We start from the raw sequence: 18,102 nt of genomic DNA, 5'->3' as shown, positions 1-18,102 counted from the left end.
ATTTTTTTCTGTGAACATGTTTTTAATATTTTTCTGGGTGATAGTGTGTGTGTGTGTGTTTGTTTGGGTTTATTAAATATATAAAAATATTCAGTGTTGAGTTCGGATTGTGGATTATTTTGACATGCTTTATTGTTCCGTGGAAATAATGTAAATCAAGCGTTTCCAGGAACGGACATAACTCCTGGTTTTGGTATATAGCCCTTATATAACGGTACCACACGATTTGAGGCATTTTAAAGTTTTTATCTACATTTTCGTCCTAAATTGGCTATAATTTTGTTATGGGGTTATCAGTGTTCAAAAAATTGATTTACTGAAAAGTTAAAAATAAAAAATAATTAAAAAAATAAGTTACAGTGTTTTATTTATAAATGCACCTAAAACTAGAAAATAATTTTTTATGATGGATTCTCTCAAATAAAACACTTTCATTTAAATTAAAAATTGTGACAATATTAAACGGCAAGCGTTTTATTTGAGAGATTCCATCATGAAAAATTATTTTCTAGTTTTAAGTGCATTTATAAATAAAACACTGTATAATAAAACACTGCATTTATGCCAATGAGGCTATATACACTTTCATATGGGCAAAATTTGCCTCGTCGAAATAATGGTTTTAGACCCCAAGTATTGTAACGTGGTTTTGTCGTAGGCTAGGGTAGACTTAGTCGTGTCCAGGGTCGCCATAAGGACCCAGTAAACTAATTTATAATCTACTGATGTTCAAATAAGATAAGAAGTGTTTAAATAGCAAATGGCAACTAGGATTCAGTATTTGTGGTTGGAAGCTTCGTACGAGATACGTGGCTAGGCAACGAGACATGCAAAGGCAACGAGAACGAAAAATGCGGGAGAGTGTATGTAGGCACTACCAAACGAATGCTAGGTGTGAGAATAGGAGAACACCAAAATGATATCAACAAAGGAACATCAAAAACGGCACTGTCACAACACACAACGGAGAGTGGCCATACTGCTGATCTGTTGAATGTCAAAATATTAGATAGAGAGAAAAGGGAGAATAAAAGATTTACATTGGAAAGCCTACGAATACAACAAAGGATTCCCAGATCAATTAATACGAAAGAAGACAAGGACAATACCAAACTTCAGTATTCTATTGCGATTATTTAGAAACGGTTCTGTGATTTAGCTTAAGTTTAACTGTGATTTATATTTTTTGATTATTTATTTACTTATTTATTACTAAATTAAATGTTGTGGAGTCCCGTTTTTCTAATAATAAGAAGAAATAAACAATAATGCAAAGCATTTAAAGTAAGTTAAATTTAAGTAAAAAATATTTCACACAACCTCAATCTAATTAAAATTATCATTTGTTACCAGAATTAAATAAAAGAAGCTCTTGAAAAAGTTGGAAACCCACCAACGAAACGTCGAGCAAAACATGAAATAAATTCGTTTATTTTCATTCAATTAACCTGACCAAAAAAGCCCAATAAAAACATCTATAACAACATCAACATTGGTCAACAACTAAATCAGACTCGTTATTTGGTTTTGGATTCGGCGATTAACAGATGCCCTGAAGCTGGATGACTCGGTGTTCAGTAATAAATGAAAGAACGACCGGCTTGGAGATTCCTTGCTGTAGTAGTAAATGATTTGATGATGAACGGGAACTTGGTGATTCGCTGTTCGGTAGTAAATGATTTGATGGTGATCGGGAAATCGGTGATTCGCTGTTCGGTAGTTAGCGATTTGAAGATAATCGGGAACTCGATGATTTGCTGTTCGGTAGTAGGCGATTTGAAGATAATCGGGATCTCATTGATTCGTGTTGTAGATGTTCGGTTACTCGGGGTTCGGGATTTCGATGATTCGTGTTGTAGATGTTCGGATACTCGGGGTTCGTATGTGTTCGGCCACTCGGTGATTCGGTGTTCAGGGTTCGGTGTTTCGTGTAGTAGATGTGCGGCCACTCGGAGTTCGTATGTGTTCGGCCACTCGGGGTTCTTATGTGTTCGGTCACTCAATGGTTTCGTGTTCGGGGTTCGGCCACTCGGGGATTCGTGTTGTAGATGTTCGGCCACTCGTTATGGTTGCTCGGGCCCTCGACTCGCGTGTTGTAGGGGTTCGGCCACTTGCTGATTCAGCACTCGGTTCGGTTGTTCGGGTCGCGGTTAGTTAGTGTTAGTTCTAAGTTAACCTCTACAGTATACTACGAGTACTGATTAGTGGAACAACACATGAAGGTGGAGTGGAACGGCACCCGAAGGTGGAGTGGGACAACAGCCGAAGGTTGAGTGGAACAACACCCGAAGTTGGAGTGAATGTATTAGCCACCGCACAAATGGGGTAGCTATCAAAAATGTTTCCCAACACTCTGTACACTCCCGCGTAAGGTGGCGGACTACGAATACTTAGTTGTACTCAAGCCCGTGTGACTAGCTCCCTGCAGTAGTAAGCCGGACCTTTTCCCAACAAACTGAAATATATGTGTGTGCATAAAGCGATTGAGAATTACGTGTGTGCATAAAGCGATTGAGAATTACACCGCAGTCGTAATCCTGTCGATCACCTCCAATCGCACTGTAACACACTAAGCAGTGTGTATTTGTTGATTGGCTGTGACGCTGTTGGATAGCGGAGGGCCTTGTTATTGGTTGGCTAGTTGTTGGGTAGTGGGACGTTTGCTGCCCCAGACAATTTGGAGTCGATTTAGCAATGTCCGTATGTCTGTCTGGCTGGCTGGCTGGTACGCACGATAACTCTCGAACGGTTGAAATGATTTGGTCCAAAATTTGGCTTCGTAGTATTTTTTCCAAATTTAGTTTAACTTCGAACATGGGCCATATCGGTCAACTCCTTCAGGTAACTCCCCCACAAAAGTTCGAAAATGTTCGAAAAAATTGGACGAACGATATACCTTTAAGAGTTATCGTTCGCAAAATTTTGGTCCATACTTTACACATCGTCAAATTTCTAACAGACATAGATGAATTTCCAATATGGACTTTATCGGTCAACTCCTTCGGCTACCTCCCACACAAATTTTCGGAAAAGTTTAGTTTAGGACCGCCTCTCAAATCAGGGGCAAGTCTATACTTCTTGAGAAAAAAGCTCGATGTTGTAAAAACCCCCTATGGCACCAAGTGTAGTGGTTGGAGCGCACGATAACTCTTGAACTCCTTTAGGTACCTCACCCACAAAAGTTTAACGCTTTTCACTGAAATGGTGCATACGATAACTCACGAAGGTAGTATCCGATTTGTTACATACTTTACACATCGTTATATTCCGGCGAGACATAGATCAGCTTCGGCTATATATTTCGGGTACCTCTCACACAAAATTTCGGAAAAAATCAGTTTGAGGCCTGCTATCGATTCGCTTTGATCTTTGTTGTAACAACTTTTATTCGCTGCCATTACGACGGTACAAGTTTTTTAAGGGGCAAGTCCATACTTCCTGAGAAAATAGCGTGAAAATGCTCTATAATATGCTTTTTGTGGGCACGGTATGCTTTCAGACCAAATGAAATGACTGGTGGCACAATATCTTTCAAAAGGAATGACTCCCAAAAAAAGATCCACTTCCAAAATGGATTATGACGGCCCATACCTTCAAGTACATCCTCCGCAACAATTTTGAGCTACAAACCAAATATATTTTTTGAGGGCAACTCCCAAATGGCCACAAAATCCGTTATCCGTAGATTAGATATTGTCAATAGATGGGCGTTTGGATTCACACAGGCTGAGGGTATATCTCTGTCGGCAAAGCCGACTAATACCTTAAGCAAAGCCTTAAGTAAAACGAGGGTATAAACACTTTGATACTATCAAAAATATGCCTCATCAAAATAATGGTTTTGGATCCCAAGTATGTTTGGACGAATTCCGTTTCGGATAATCTGGAGTCGACTTAACCCTGTCCGCCAATCCGTCTGTCTAACTCCTTCGGGTACCTACCAAACAAAAATTCAAAAATCTGTGCTAAAATAATGCTCAATATAACTGTCGAAGGAAGTATCCGATTTGGTCTAATGTTGTCCATGATATATTACAGACATAGATTAGTTTCGAATATGGACTATACGCTCAAAAGGATTGGACGTGTAGATTACTCTCATGCAGTTTAAGGACATTTCTTGGATCGTTAAAATGATGCTAACGATAACGGTCGAAGGGTGTATCCGATTTGGTTTAAACTTTGTCCATTGTAATACTTCTTACAGAGTTCTGCATATCCCGGAATGCTGCTCCAGATTCTCTTGGTTTAAGGACATGTCTCGTATCGTTATCAAATTATATGCAGTGGATTGTTCTCACGGCCTCACTACCACGGAACAAATTTGTTTTTCGTGGGCAAGCCCATACATTCTGAGTTAAGGGTCCCCAAAGCTGTAAAAATACCATGGCGGCTATAAATAAAATGAAGATTCCGGTGAGTTTGGTTCGCCGGATTGGCGCGTAACCACACAACACCCGTGTTTCGGCCAGTGGCTGCCACTTTAGTGTACATATTCTCTATTTGTATTGTTTTCTGTGTTGGTATCAGCATATCACGGAAAGCCTGCTCAGGATTATTTAGGTTTAAGGAAATGTCTCGTATCGTTATGCAATTATTTGCAGTGGATTGTCCTCGCGTACCACACCACGGAACAATTTTTTTCGGAGACATGTCCGTACATTCTGATATTTGGGCCCTTAAAAGATGCATAAAAACCCTGCCGACACTAAATTAAGTGAAGATTGCTGCGAGCTTTTCGACGCCGGATTGCCACGGAACCACACAGCCCCGGTGTTCCGGCCAGCGGCTGGCACCTCAGTGTACACATTCTTGTTGTGTTTGCATCATTTTTCTGTGTTGGGAGCAGCATATCCCAGAATGCTGCTCCAGATTCTTTTTCCGTACCGTGACGGAGGAAAATCCGGGACCAATTTGGATGTGCTCGCTTTGTCACATTCCCCATCCACCACACTCAATGTTCGGTGAGATGTAATAGATGTTGAGTGGGTGTATATAAAGTGTTGCTCTGGACGTGAGGGACTACTAGAGGAATATGAGGTTACATTCATGCGAGAACACAGCCTCCAATAAGTCATCATCGTGTTCACAATACGAGACTTCCCCTTTGTTCTCCCTACAGCAACCGCACACACGGCACTTGACACTAGTCGTTGCTTTTCCATTCCCGGGAAATTTATCGAGGGTTATTCACCATTGGTTTTCCTATATGTTCCTTGAAGTTTAAACGGCAGAAAGACAAAACTTTCGAAGAGTTTTCATTCATATTAACCTCAATAATTTTTGAAATTTAATTGCAATAGACTCCGAGGTATAATTGAGGAAATAGTGGATATTATGAGTTGGAAGAATATCCTGGTTGTGGCGGTGCAGGAAACCAAGCTCAACAACAACTAGATGAGAACCAGGAACAAGGACCTCAAGTCCCTAGCCGACATCAACGTAAATGATACGCAATGGAAAAACTCAGGTCTTAAGTGGACCATTCAGATGAGGTGTCTAAGATCTTGTGCGATCTCGGTGCGTCGCCGCAAGAGGGTGTTGTCGATGCAATATCTGCTTGAATACTATATGCAAAACCATCCGTGGGCCACGATTGATGGCACAACGCAGAACATTTTCCCAGCATGCAGCACCAGCCCGCGCGATACGCTTCACCATGTCAGCTGTCCAGCCAAACCAACACACCAAACTCCGCTCTCACTTTGGACCAATACTATACTGGTGACGTCCTCTCTGAACTTGGAGTTGGGGGCAGAGCCGAATCAATAAAATAATACAGCAGTCTGTTCAATAAGTAACTATCTCATTTGAGCCTAGCTCTAAGGGCTCGTACATGGAATATATGGGGTTAGCAGTCAGGTATGGAACTGCCGGGATAGGTTTGCTCTACGTATACATTGCGCCGATAAATAGTTATAGGCCCGCTTTTTGAAGGTCGTGCCGACTGGTCTAGGGAGCGTGTCACAGTTCGTCAGATGTCATCATCCTGCTACTTGGTCTGACAAATTACGTCGCCTTGCAACCTATCGTTTCTCTTGGGTCAGACCATCTCCATCAGCAGACCGACCAACTTCATCAACTCATAAATCATGGGAAAGCTATCACAGCTGCAGATAACTGCCCAAATCCTTCTGATGCCGGAATAAGTGAATTGTGGACAACGGTTACGACATTTTCGAAGCCTGGAAAGAAGCAAGATAGGACCTGAGTCGCAGACTGATCCAAATAGGTACGTATGGCCTGAAGCTAGACAACTATGCCAGCAAAAGTGAGTAGTACAGACCGATTTCTTTTTTGTCGTCCGTAGTAAAGACTCTTAAGGCTTTGCGCCTGACCAGCATCAGAATTAGCTCTCCTGTTGTTGATTATAAGCACGGGTTGCATAAGCAGCACAGCGCTGGACGCCATCTCCACATACATATATTAGTCGTGGATTCAACCAGAATAAGCCGGGCGATGTAAAGCTTGGTTGGTGGCGTTCGACTTATTATCACAAGACATTGATGCTGTCAACAAGGCCACGCCGTTTGAGGAATACCCTCCGACCAAGTATGATAATCAAACATTTCAGTTACGTGGAATTCAGTAACAAAAATCGACGCCCCGTAGAGTGAGAAAAGTACATAGTTCCCAAGGGTAAGATGGTATCAGCATAACTGTTTCACATCAAAGGCTGCACTTCTATTTGATAAATTTCACGCAAGGAATATACAAATGGAGATCATTCACACAGATGTCATAAACAATAGGGCGGCCCAAAAACGACAAAGTATTTTTCAGAAACGCCTACCCGGATCAGATTTCGGTATCGCTATATAGGACCCAAAATACCTAAAATCGTCCTATCGAGGCCATACCAAAACCCGATCCGATTTTCAAAATTGTTTGTAGAATTCGTTTTGTAGGATGCCTTACAAACGGATAAACAAACTTGAATACCCTCCATACTGTTGTGGAGGGTATAACAAAAAAATCGAAAAAATTCAAACTTTTCAAAACTTACATAAAGTTTTTTTGTGGTGATGATGATGCCTTAATCGAGTTTATAAAAGATATATTAAAGTTAAAAAGAAAATAAAAAATTGGAATAAACAAAAAACAGCAAATAGATTACTTACCTCTTCTTTTTTGCAATAGTCAATTCAATATGAAGACTTATTTTCCCGTTAACTCCTTTGCTTTTGCTTGCAAATGATTTAAACTTTTTCACAATGTTTGTTTGTTTGTTTTTTAATGCGTATTATGCGTTTTTTCTACGCATGAAACTTTTACGACTTTATTTTAGCTGTAATCGGGGCAAAGGAAAGCTATTTTCATCCTACTCTTTTTTCCAACAAAGTGAAATGTTGCTTCTGCTTCGTAGGTTGAAAGTTTTGTTGATAGTTGTTAATTTGTTTGCAGCAGTTTGTTTTCTTAATTTAATCTGAAAGAAAAAAAAACAAACGGAAAAAAAAACAAATATATTAAATTGTTGTTTGTTCATAAACAATTTCTTTGACAGATAGCAATTCGTTTTAATGAGAAAACAGAAAAAATAATTTAAATAGTAAGAAATGGTGGGAGGCTCAAAGGACTAATACTTTACTGCAGCAGATGTTGCAGCTGTTTTCGTAATTATGTAACTGGAAAGCCATCATGAAACTTACGTTCAAATGATTGCTTTCGTTATAATAGCTTTTTGTATGCAACCAAACTTTGCGTATATATCATTGCAGCAGAACGGTAGCTGATGTGTTTTCAATTTAGTCGAGCCATGATGTTCCTGTTCCTCTCTCTACCGTTTAACAACAACAACAAAACAAGTAACAACAAATATCAAACTTTGTTAAATTTATTTTCCAGAGCTACAAAGATTGGAACTGAAAAAAGGAAATGAAGTATGTTTTAAAGTATAATAAAATAGTGTAATAGAAGCACCATTTCTTTCAGAACGGGTCAATAGAAGCACCATTTCTTTCAGAACCGGTCAATAGAAGCACCATTTCCTTCAGAAAGAGTCAATACAAGCACCATTTCCTTCAGAACGGGTCAATAGAAGCACCATTTATTTCAGAAAGGGTCAATAGAAGCAGCCTTTCCGTCAGAAAGGGTCAATAGAAGCTCCCTTTCATTCAGAAAGATACAATAGAAGCACATTCTCTTTCAGAAAGGGTCAATAGAAGCACCCTATCTTTCAGAAAGGGTCAATCGAAGCACCCTTTTTTCAGAAAGGGTCAATAGAAGCACCCTTTTTCAGAAAGGGTCAATAGAAGCACCTTCTCTTTCAGAAAGGGTCAATAGAAACACCCTTTCCTTCAGAAAAGGTCAATAGAAGCTCCATTTCTTTCAGAGCGGGTCATAGAAGCACCCTTTCTTTCAGAAAAGGTCAATAGAAGCACTCTTTCTTTCAGAAAGGGTCTATAGAAGCACCCTTTCATTCAGAAAAGGTCTTTAGAAGCACCCTTTCTTTTAGAAAGGGTCTATAGAAGCACTCTTTCTTTTAGAAAGGGTCTATAGAAGCACCCTTTTTTTAGAAAGGGTCTATAGAAGCACCCTTTTTTTAGAAAGGGTCTATAGAAGCACCCTACAATACACCTATAGGCGGAGAGAAAATTAACACACAACCGACAATTTGAAAAAACGAATTTGAATTGACTTTATTTTATTTTCACAAAACTTATATTATTAAATCAAAGCCTACTAAATTATTTTATATTTATATTGTATGTTAGTAGTAAAGTATGTTTTGGCTAAAGTATGTACATATATAAAAGTGTATATTCGTGACTAAAGTATACTCCTACATATACTCCCCCTAGAGATTCTGTTCACAACAGGATCTTTATCGAAATGTAACATTGCGCGTTCTTATGCGTTCACTTCTTCGAGGAATTCTACTGGGTTCTCGTGGATGGGTAGATTCATTTGATGCACGAGCAGATTCGTTTGCAGGATGGGTAGATTCGTTTGCAGGATGGGTAGGAGTTGAAATGGGAATTGTTATTACTTTAGGGTCCTCAGTAATGTCTGGGTTGAATACGAATGCCGGTTTTACTCGGTCGATTGAAATAACCTTTTTTTTGCCATTGACATCCAATGTAAGTAGTTTATCGGATCTGTTTATTACTTTAAATGGTCCATCGTAGGGAGGTTGCAATGATTTTCTTACTGCATCATGACGAACAAAAACATGACTGCAGTTGTCGAGATGTTTTGATACAAATACCGAGCGATTCGTTTTATAATTTGCAGGAACTGGTTTCAATGCTTGCATTCTCGCCTTGAGAGATATAACGAAATCTTCAGTTGGTTGTCGATCTTTGGATTCGACTATCATATCGCCTGGCAATCTAACCGATGTTCCGTACGTTAGTTCAAACGGAGATGTATTAGTATCTTCACGAATGCTTGCTCTGAGACCCAGCATTACGGTTGGCAGAACGTCCATCCAATTTTGGGATTGATGGCTCATTATGGCAGTTTTCAAAGATCGATGCCACCGCTCCATCATTCCATTAGAGCAGGGATGATATGAGGTAGTTCTGATGCGAGTAGTTCCAAGGATACGAGCCAATTCAGTAAAAAGTTGTGACTCGAATTGTCGTCCTTGGTCGGTTGATATTTTTCCGGGAACACCAAAACGTGAAATCCAGCCGCGATAAAAAGCTTCAGCAACTGTAGATGCTCGCATGTCTTCCATCGGTATCGCTTCGGGCCACCGTGTAAAGCGATCAATACAAGTTAGAAGGTAGGTATAGCCTTTGCTTGGCGGTAGAGGACCAACAATATCAATATTTACGTGATGAAAACGTTGATCAGTAGCAGGATATGAACCGATTTCACTGTGTGTGTGCCTATGGATCTTGGAACGTTGACACGACAGACATTGTTGAGTCCACATCTTAATATCTTTCTTCATGTTAGGCCATATGAAGCGCTTTTGTATCAGTTTCGTCGAAGCTGTTACTCCACCATGTGACAAATTGTGCAATGAGTCAAATACACCTTTTCGCATATTTGATGGAATGAAAGGTCGAGCTATTTCCGTTGAAATATCACAGTAAACAGGCTGAGTTTCGGGTGAAATCTGGACCAATTTCAGAGTCATCGATGACGATTCGGTATTGTTTGATAATGACTGTAAATCAGCATCAGACTTCTGAGATTCAGCCAATTCATTATAATCAATCGATGTTGGCGTAGAGATTGTGGAAATGCGTGAAAGTGCGTCTGCGACGACGTTATCCGCTCCGCTGATATGACGTATGTCGGTGGAAAATTGAGACAAATAATCAAGTTGACGGAACTGTCGAGGTGTAGCCTTATCGGGATTCTGTTTGAAAGCAAACGTTAAGGGTTTGTGATCGGTGAAGATTACAAATTTGCGACCTTCAAGCATGTGGCGGTAATACTTGACCACTGAATAAGCAGCAAGTAGTTCACGATCATATGTGCTGTATTTTTTCTGCGTATCTGAAAGTTTCTTCGAATAAAAACTTAGAGGCATCCAGCCATTAGCAGTCTGCTGCTGCAGAACTCCACCAATGGCCACATCAGAAGCGTCGACCATCACGCAGATCGGCAAGTCTTCGCTAGGATGCGATAAAATTGTAGCATTGGATATATCGGACTTACATTTTTCGAAACTGGTTTTGACCTCTTCTGTCCAGACTATAGGAGTTTTGTCGTTTTTCTTGTTTCCCTTTTGGCATGCTACTAGTGGAAGTTGATTGGCTGCAGCTCCAGGAATAAATCTGCGATAGAAATTTACCATAGCAACAAATCGACGGAGTTCTTTGACGGTTTTAGGCTGGGGATAGTTGGCTATTGCTTCAACTTTTTCCGGTAGTGGGCGTATACCTTCTGGTTCGACAAGATGTCCAAGAAATGAAACTGATTGTTGACCAAACTTGCACTTTGACAGATTAATTACAAGGCCGTATTCTTCCAGACGAGTAAACAATTGTTTGAGGTGTAGTAAATGCTGTTCTTCGTTTTCGGATGCAACCAATATGTCATCGAGGTATGGGAAGCAAAACTCCAGATCACGTAACACTTCATGCATGAACCTTTGAAATGTTTGTCCCGCATTACACAACCCAAATGTCATGTAATCGAACTCGAAGAGTCCAAAGGGCGTGATGATAGCGGTCTTTTGGACGTCTCCTGGGGCAATTGGGATTTGATTGTAAGCACGTACTAAATCAATTGTTGAGAAAATGTTCTTTCCTCGAAGGCCGTGCGCAAAATCGTGAATATGTGGCAGAGGGTATTTGTCCGGGACTGTCTGTGCCTTCAAAAGACGGTAGTCGCCACAGGGTCGCCATTCGCCATTCTTTTTTGGGGCCATGTGTAGCGGACTTGCCCAGCAGCTGTTTGAAGGGTGGCAAATTCCTTGGTCCATCATATACTGGAACTCTTGCTTTGCGACTGCTAGTTTATCAGGAGGAAGTCGACGAGGCTTTGCCGAAACAGGGGGGCCTTTTGTCTCGATGAAATGATATACGCCATGCGGAACCTTTTTCACTTTTCTCGAAATGTTCGTTATATCTGGAAATTGAGATAGTAAATCATGATACTTGCAATTATTTACCATAGTTTTAATTTCCACCAGGGATCGATTTCACTTCTCCTTTAATATTGATCCCAGTTTCAGGATCGATGAGCTTGCATTTTTTCATATCCACGAGTAAACCATAATGTGTCAAAAAATCGGCTCCGATGATAGGATGAGACACATCAGCATACACAAATTTCCATTGAAATGATCTTCGGAAACCAAGTGAAGGAGATATTACTGTTGTTCCATAGGTTTTTATTGTTGTACCATTTGCAGCAAAAAGAGAATATTCGTCGGGACGACTGATGCCTTTCTTATGATCCACGGGTACAACTGAAATGTCAGCACCTGTGTCGATAAGGAAATGTTTTCCTAGAAATTTATCATAAATGAATAGGCGATTCGTTTTGCTAGACCGATCACTGCTCGCCTCTAGTGACCGGCTTATTGGTTTCCCGGTTGTTGGTTGCTTTTGAACGTACATGGTTGTCGGCACTTATTTGCTCTCTGACCGAAACGACGATGATAATAACATATACCTGATGCGTTTGAGTTGGTACGACTGTTGCTTCGAGTCCTACTTCTAGAATTTTGTCTTGAACGGGTTTCGTGCAACTGCTGAACCGCTGCTGTAAGTTCTTCGATTTGTTTAGACATCGCTGAGAGGTCAAACAATGTGTTTCCGACTGCAACACTTGAAATACCGGAGGGCGTTGATACGTCTGCAATTTTGTCAGCCATCTTTGCAATTGCTTCAAGAGATTCCGATGATGTGGACAGGATTGCATGGATGTGTGTTGGTAGTCGCTGCATCCACATTGTACGCAGGAAATCGTCGTTGACACCACCATTAGCAAGATTCTTCATTTCTCGTAGCAGAACACTCGGTTTCTTATCACCAATTTCCAAATTATTGAGAAGTTGCTTAATGCGTTTTTCCTCAGACACGGAAAAATGTTCTATCAAAGTATGTACATATATAAAAGTGTATATTCGTGACTAAAGTATACTCCTACACACCCTTTCTTTCAAAAAGAGTCTACAGAAGCACCCTTTCTTTCAGAAAGGGTCAATAGAAGCACCTTTTCTTTCAGAAAGGGTCTATAGAAGCACCCTTTCTTTCAGAAGTGTCTACAGAAGAACCCTTTCTTTCAGAAAGGGTATATAGGAGCACCCTTTCTTTCAGAAAGGGTCAATAAAAACACCCTATATACAAACATAGGAGCACCTTTTTTATAAAGCGTATACAGCAGCACCCTTTCTTTTAGAAAGGGTCTATAGAAGCACTCTTTCTTTCAGAAAGAATCCACAGAAGCACCGTTTCTTTCATAAAGGGTTTATAGTAGCATCATATCTTTAAGAAAGGGTCTGCAGGTCTAACAACCGAGCACGCACTGCAACGAGAGCATGTGATTTTGTTGCCGAATCTTCAAAGCCTTATACAGATGTTCCACCAATGATATGAGGAGGCAGACCCTGAGGACAACCTGAGGTGGAGTTCTGACAGGTTTGAATACTGTTCCATCGCGTTGCACTTATATTCGTGGACCACATTGGCGCCGCATAGATTACATATCCCTTTATATGTTGTTAAAATGGTTCCTCCTTTTTCTGCACACCAAGTGTTTCGGACTCAGGAATGTAGGACTTTGTTCCTACATATCAGCTTGTCGCAGATAGCTGTAGCATTTGCGGATGACGTATACATACATGTGGTGAACAGAGTGGTCGTAAATATAGTGTCAGATATTTGCATATTCCTCGAGCGGAAGAAGGTGGTAAGATCGATCAAATATGGATGCACAAATGGCATCTGGGTAGGTACCTGACAGATAGATAGTACAAATTCGCATACCTAACGATCTCAATGCCGTCTGGAGGGGGTGGAATAAAGAAAAGGTAAAGGGTAAACAGTTCAGGAGATATCACCCCACATTTGGGAACTTCCTGATTCACTCTACTGGTCTTTGATTTTTGTTTCTTCAAATCAGTAAGTGTAACATCGCCAAACATTGGCTGAGGTTCTTCACAGAGTGAGGTTCGAGAGTGACTAAATCGATGCCCACAAGTCACTTATTTCGACTCTAATGTTGCAACTCCTCAGATGATATGGACAATTGTTCCGCCAAGCTATTTACTTCCAGTGTCAGCTCCCTAACTCTGGGGTCACACACCTGACTTCTACCCCCATACATTCCACTTACGGGTCATTAGAGCCAAGCTTAACCGGGATAGGTCTTAATTAAATAGAGTGGTGCAATAGAAACTAGTTTCGAACCTCCACTTCTGGTGCGATCCTTTCTTAGTACGTTAAAACCATAACAACCCTGTTAGCTGCAGTCGTTGTTGTTGAAGCAGCATGAAACCTACGTAGAAGCATAGGTTTGATGCTGGGTTGGCAGCCGCTGGCCGAAACACTGGTTTCGGGTCAATCCGGTACGAAAGAACCCGCTGCCGTGGGATTGATTAGCTGCAGTCGTTGTTGAGCGTGGTTTCCTGTACCGCCACGACCATGATGATCTTTCGATTCGTAAAATCCACTATTTCCTCGTTTCCAGTTATTAGCAACGTCCTGCTTTAAGTGCTGCGTGTGCGATGGCTGTTGTTAAGGCTGGGGGGAGTCTCGCATTGTAAAGACGATGACTCACTGGGGCCTGTGTTCTCGCAGCAAGCAGCATGGGCGAGTCCAGAACAACCCTTAAGATGCACCCATTGTCGAAATCTATTGCATCTCTCCGAAGTTTGAGTGGGATGCGGCGGATGAGCCAACGGAGCAAATCCAAATTGACGATTTTCTAACTCGTTTTTCCGTTGTCGACAAAAATTGGCAAAATTAAAATGCTTGTACTTTCGGCAATTTACGAAATTGTTCGACAAATTAGAGATCAAAGTATTGTCGTCGCTAAGCTCTACCGATTGCAGCAGTGATGCTAACTTTTATTCAAATTTATTTATTCATAATTTTGCGTTTTAATTTGACCGATTTTTGTCAGTTGTCCTGAAAAGAGTTTAGAATCGCCCTACAGCTCCGTAAATACTGAACCGCTCAAATTTCATTGTATTTGTGCAGTTCGTAGGCAGAAGAAAGATAGTTTTACCCGTATCTTCTATCAACAGCCTTGAAATAAATAGAATCTGCTACAACTGGTATCGTTTCACTCGGGCTACTTTTAATAGCTCTCGTGTCACGCCGGATAATTCCCTTAACGTGTGTTAAGGATTGGGCAGGTGCGTGTTACTTTAGATGCGAATATAATTGTTCCACAAATGTCCTATAAGGGACAAGGGAGACTTCTCTCATATCAATGAGTACACCCCGATTCATATTAGCTCAATGATATGGGACCTACAGTTTATCGCCGAGTCCGAACGGCGTGTCTAAGACACCACTTTTGTAAAGAAGTTTTACATGGCTGAAATGCTCAGGAAACGTCGGCAACATTACTGAGGGGTATTTTGCCACCGATGAAAAGTGTTTTGATGTTGCCTGGCCGGGGAATCAAACCCACGACCTTATGCGTGCAAGGCGGGTGTGCATACCATTGCACCACGGTGGCACCCTAATGTACATGCGAATACGCATGTTATATAGTGTTCGTGTCTTCTACAAAGTCAGGACAGTTCGTCAATAGTCTTGAAATAAATAGAATCTACTGTTTCTGCCACAACTGGTGTCGTGTCATGCGGGCTACTAGTAACTAGCTTTTGAGTCACGCCGAATAATTCACATAGCGAACGTGCTTGTTAAGGTACGAGCACGTGTGTTTTACTTCAGGGAAGAATTATGATGTTCATATCTTTTACAAAGTCAGGATACTCCGTCAAGAACCTTGAAATAAATTGAATCTGTCACAACCGATGTCATGTCACGCGGGCTACTTGTAGATAGCTTTTGTGTCACGTCGCTTAATTCCCTTAAAGTGCATGTTTGTTAATGAAAGAGCAAGTACGTGTTGCTTCAGGCAAGAACACGCGTGTTACATGGTGTTCGTATATTCTACAAAGTCAGGACACTCCGTCAATTTTCTTGAAATAAATAAAATCTTCTGCTTCTGCCACAACTGGTATCGTGCCACGCGGGCTACTAGTAAACAGCTTTTGTGTCACGCCGAATAATTCACATAACGTACGTGCTCGTTAAGTGGCGAGCACGAGGGTTTTACTTCAGGGAAGAAGTATGATGTTCGTATATTTTACAAAGTTAGGACACTCCTTCAGGAACCTTGAAATAAATTGAATATGCCACAGCCGACGTCGTGTCACGTGAGCTACTTGTAGATAGCTTTTGTGTCACACCGCTTAATTCCCTTAACGTGCATGTTTGTTATGGAAAGAGCACGTGCTTGTTTCTTCAGGCAAGAACACGTTGTTCGTATCTTCTACAAAGTAAGGACACTCCTTTAAGAGCCTTGAAATAAATAGAATCTGCCACAACTGGTGTCGTGTCACGGGGACTACCTGTAAATAGCTTTGTGTCACGCCGGTTAACTCCCTTGTTAAGGAACGAGCACGTGCATATTACTTCCGGCAAGAACATGCTTGTTACATGGTTTTCGTATCTTCTGTAAAGTCAGGACTCCCCGTCAAGAGCCTTAAATAAATAGAATCTGCCACAACTGGTGTCGTGTCACGCGGGCTACTCGGAAATAGCTTTTGTGCCACGCCGTTTAATTCCCTTGTTAAGGAACGAGCACGTGTGTTACTTCATATGGGGGTTATGTCAATACATGGACCTAACTCAACTATTTTTGGCAAGAATATTTCTATCCACAAATCCGCACTGATTTGGTCTTACTGTATTATTATATTAAAGGTTTTTTGGAACTAAGTTATTGACGCAATACACGCAATAATGTCACCATTCGAATGATACATAATATGAATTCACTCCCAAAAATAGTTATGTATAGATTATGTTATTACGAACCACTGCGCACTAAGCCCGTATTCCGAATTGATTAAAAATGGTTAAAACGCATTACCGGCCAAAGTAGCCGCCATTAAACATATGGCTCCCATCAAAAAAAAAAAAAACGGAATTCATATCAAGTCCACCAAACATGTCTGTCATATCTGTCAAACAAGCCATTTAGTTTGAGATCTCTTTTTTATCCTTGCAGCAACAAATGTCGGCAATTTTTATCGGCTACTTTGTAAATTTTCTTCCCTTCTACTCCTCCCCCATTATGCCACAAAGTTTCGGTGGATGATATCATGAGACCCCTAATCACATGCCAAAAAACTTTCTTGTTGTAATGCCTTTTAAGAAGCTCTTTGTTTTTATGTGTTTTTTATGACACGAGCTAAACTTGATATTATGCATATGATGATATCTTATCCACTCCCTCCCTTCATTGCTCAACGAAAATTCTCAGCAAACCATATGGTATTCCATTTTTTATGACGAAAAAGAGATCAATATGTTGGCCATTATTAACCACCACCCAATATAAGCGTGCGAATGTGTCTCATTCATTCTGGCTTTTTTTTCATTGGCCTCTTTACTATTCTGGCGAAAACCGTAAATTGAAAGAAAATATTTTTTGTGGGCCATTATCGTTGTGGCATGTTGATGGCGGCAAGCAACAAAACATTTTGTTTTTGACGAATAACATTAACCAAAAATTCTGTAAAAATGACAACAATGAAGGAAGACCGACCGGCAAACGGCCAAGTGACTGACAGATGTGGCATAAGCAGTAAGAATGGGAATAAGAAGGGAACGAGAGGCAGAAAGGGGCAAATGTTTGCATGTTAATAGGCATGAAATCATATAAAAATTACTTTTTAATGAAAAGCAGTTGGGTTTATGATGTGTGATAACCAGATAAACGAAAATGTTATTTTGACAAAAAATAAATATACGCAATATAGCGGCAGCACCAGCAACTACACGCAGAGAAAACTTATTTTTCTCTTTTTCAATAATACTTTAATGTAATTATTTAGCTGCCTTCAGCTTTTGCATTATTAAGTAAATAAATAAAAATAAATAATATTTTGTCACAACTTTTATTTGTCTTTTTGAAGCATTGTCATTGCGAATCTAAAAAAACAATATTTTTTTACAAAAAATATTGTCAGCACAAAAAATCTGTTACTGACATTTTTGATTTGGTTGCATACAAACAAAACTCACCAACATTGTTTTTTTCGCCACGGCGCACTGTGGTTCCCCCCATGGACAAAAATCGAAAAATGTATGTCCACAAATTTGATTGCGATTGAAATAAATATTCTCTAAACACATTAAATTGTTATTATCCAGTATTATTTTTGCCAATTTACAGCGGTAATATGCCAAGTTAAGCCGAAGAAGTTGAGATTTGTATGTGGTGCCTTAAAAACGAAAAATATATCCGCAAAGCATTTGTAGCTTATAAGTGAAATTATAAAAAAAATTAAGAGGTAAATGTACAATTTCCAAAATGATACTTATAGTTGATGGCATTGACAATATTCTTACGAAAAAACAAATTCAAAATTCGTTTTCTAAGTTCCTTAAAAATAAATTCTTTGTAAATGACTTTTTGTGCAATTTTTAATATCATTGCTATAAA

General features: G+C 40.2%; 1 protein-coding gene across 2 annotated transcripts in view; it reads right to left on the bottom strand.

Moving 5' to 3' along the window:
• Gprk2 (G protein-coupled receptor kinase 2) overlaps positions 1-18,102 on the bottom strand; it is a 581,675-nt gene that overhangs the window by 522,565 nt on the left and 41,008 nt on the right. For both annotated transcript variants that reach the window (XM_073959204.1, XM_073959205.1), the window contains exon 2: positions 7,122-7,426. The gene's annotated coding sequence lies outside the window, so the exon portion shown is untranslated. The remainder of the gene's footprint in view (positions 1-7,121; positions 7,427-18,102) is intronic.

Source organism: Musca autumnalis, unplaced genomic scaffold (assembly GCF_047663935.1).
Source record: "Musca autumnalis isolate F117 unplaced genomic scaffold, ASM4766393v1 scaffold_1, whole genome shotgun sequence".
Lineage (NCBI taxonomy): Eukaryota > Metazoa > Arthropoda > Insecta > Diptera > Muscidae > Musca > Musca autumnalis.
Note: the sequence above shows the minus strand (reverse complement) of the source record. Positions and strands in the feature narration are given on the sequence as shown.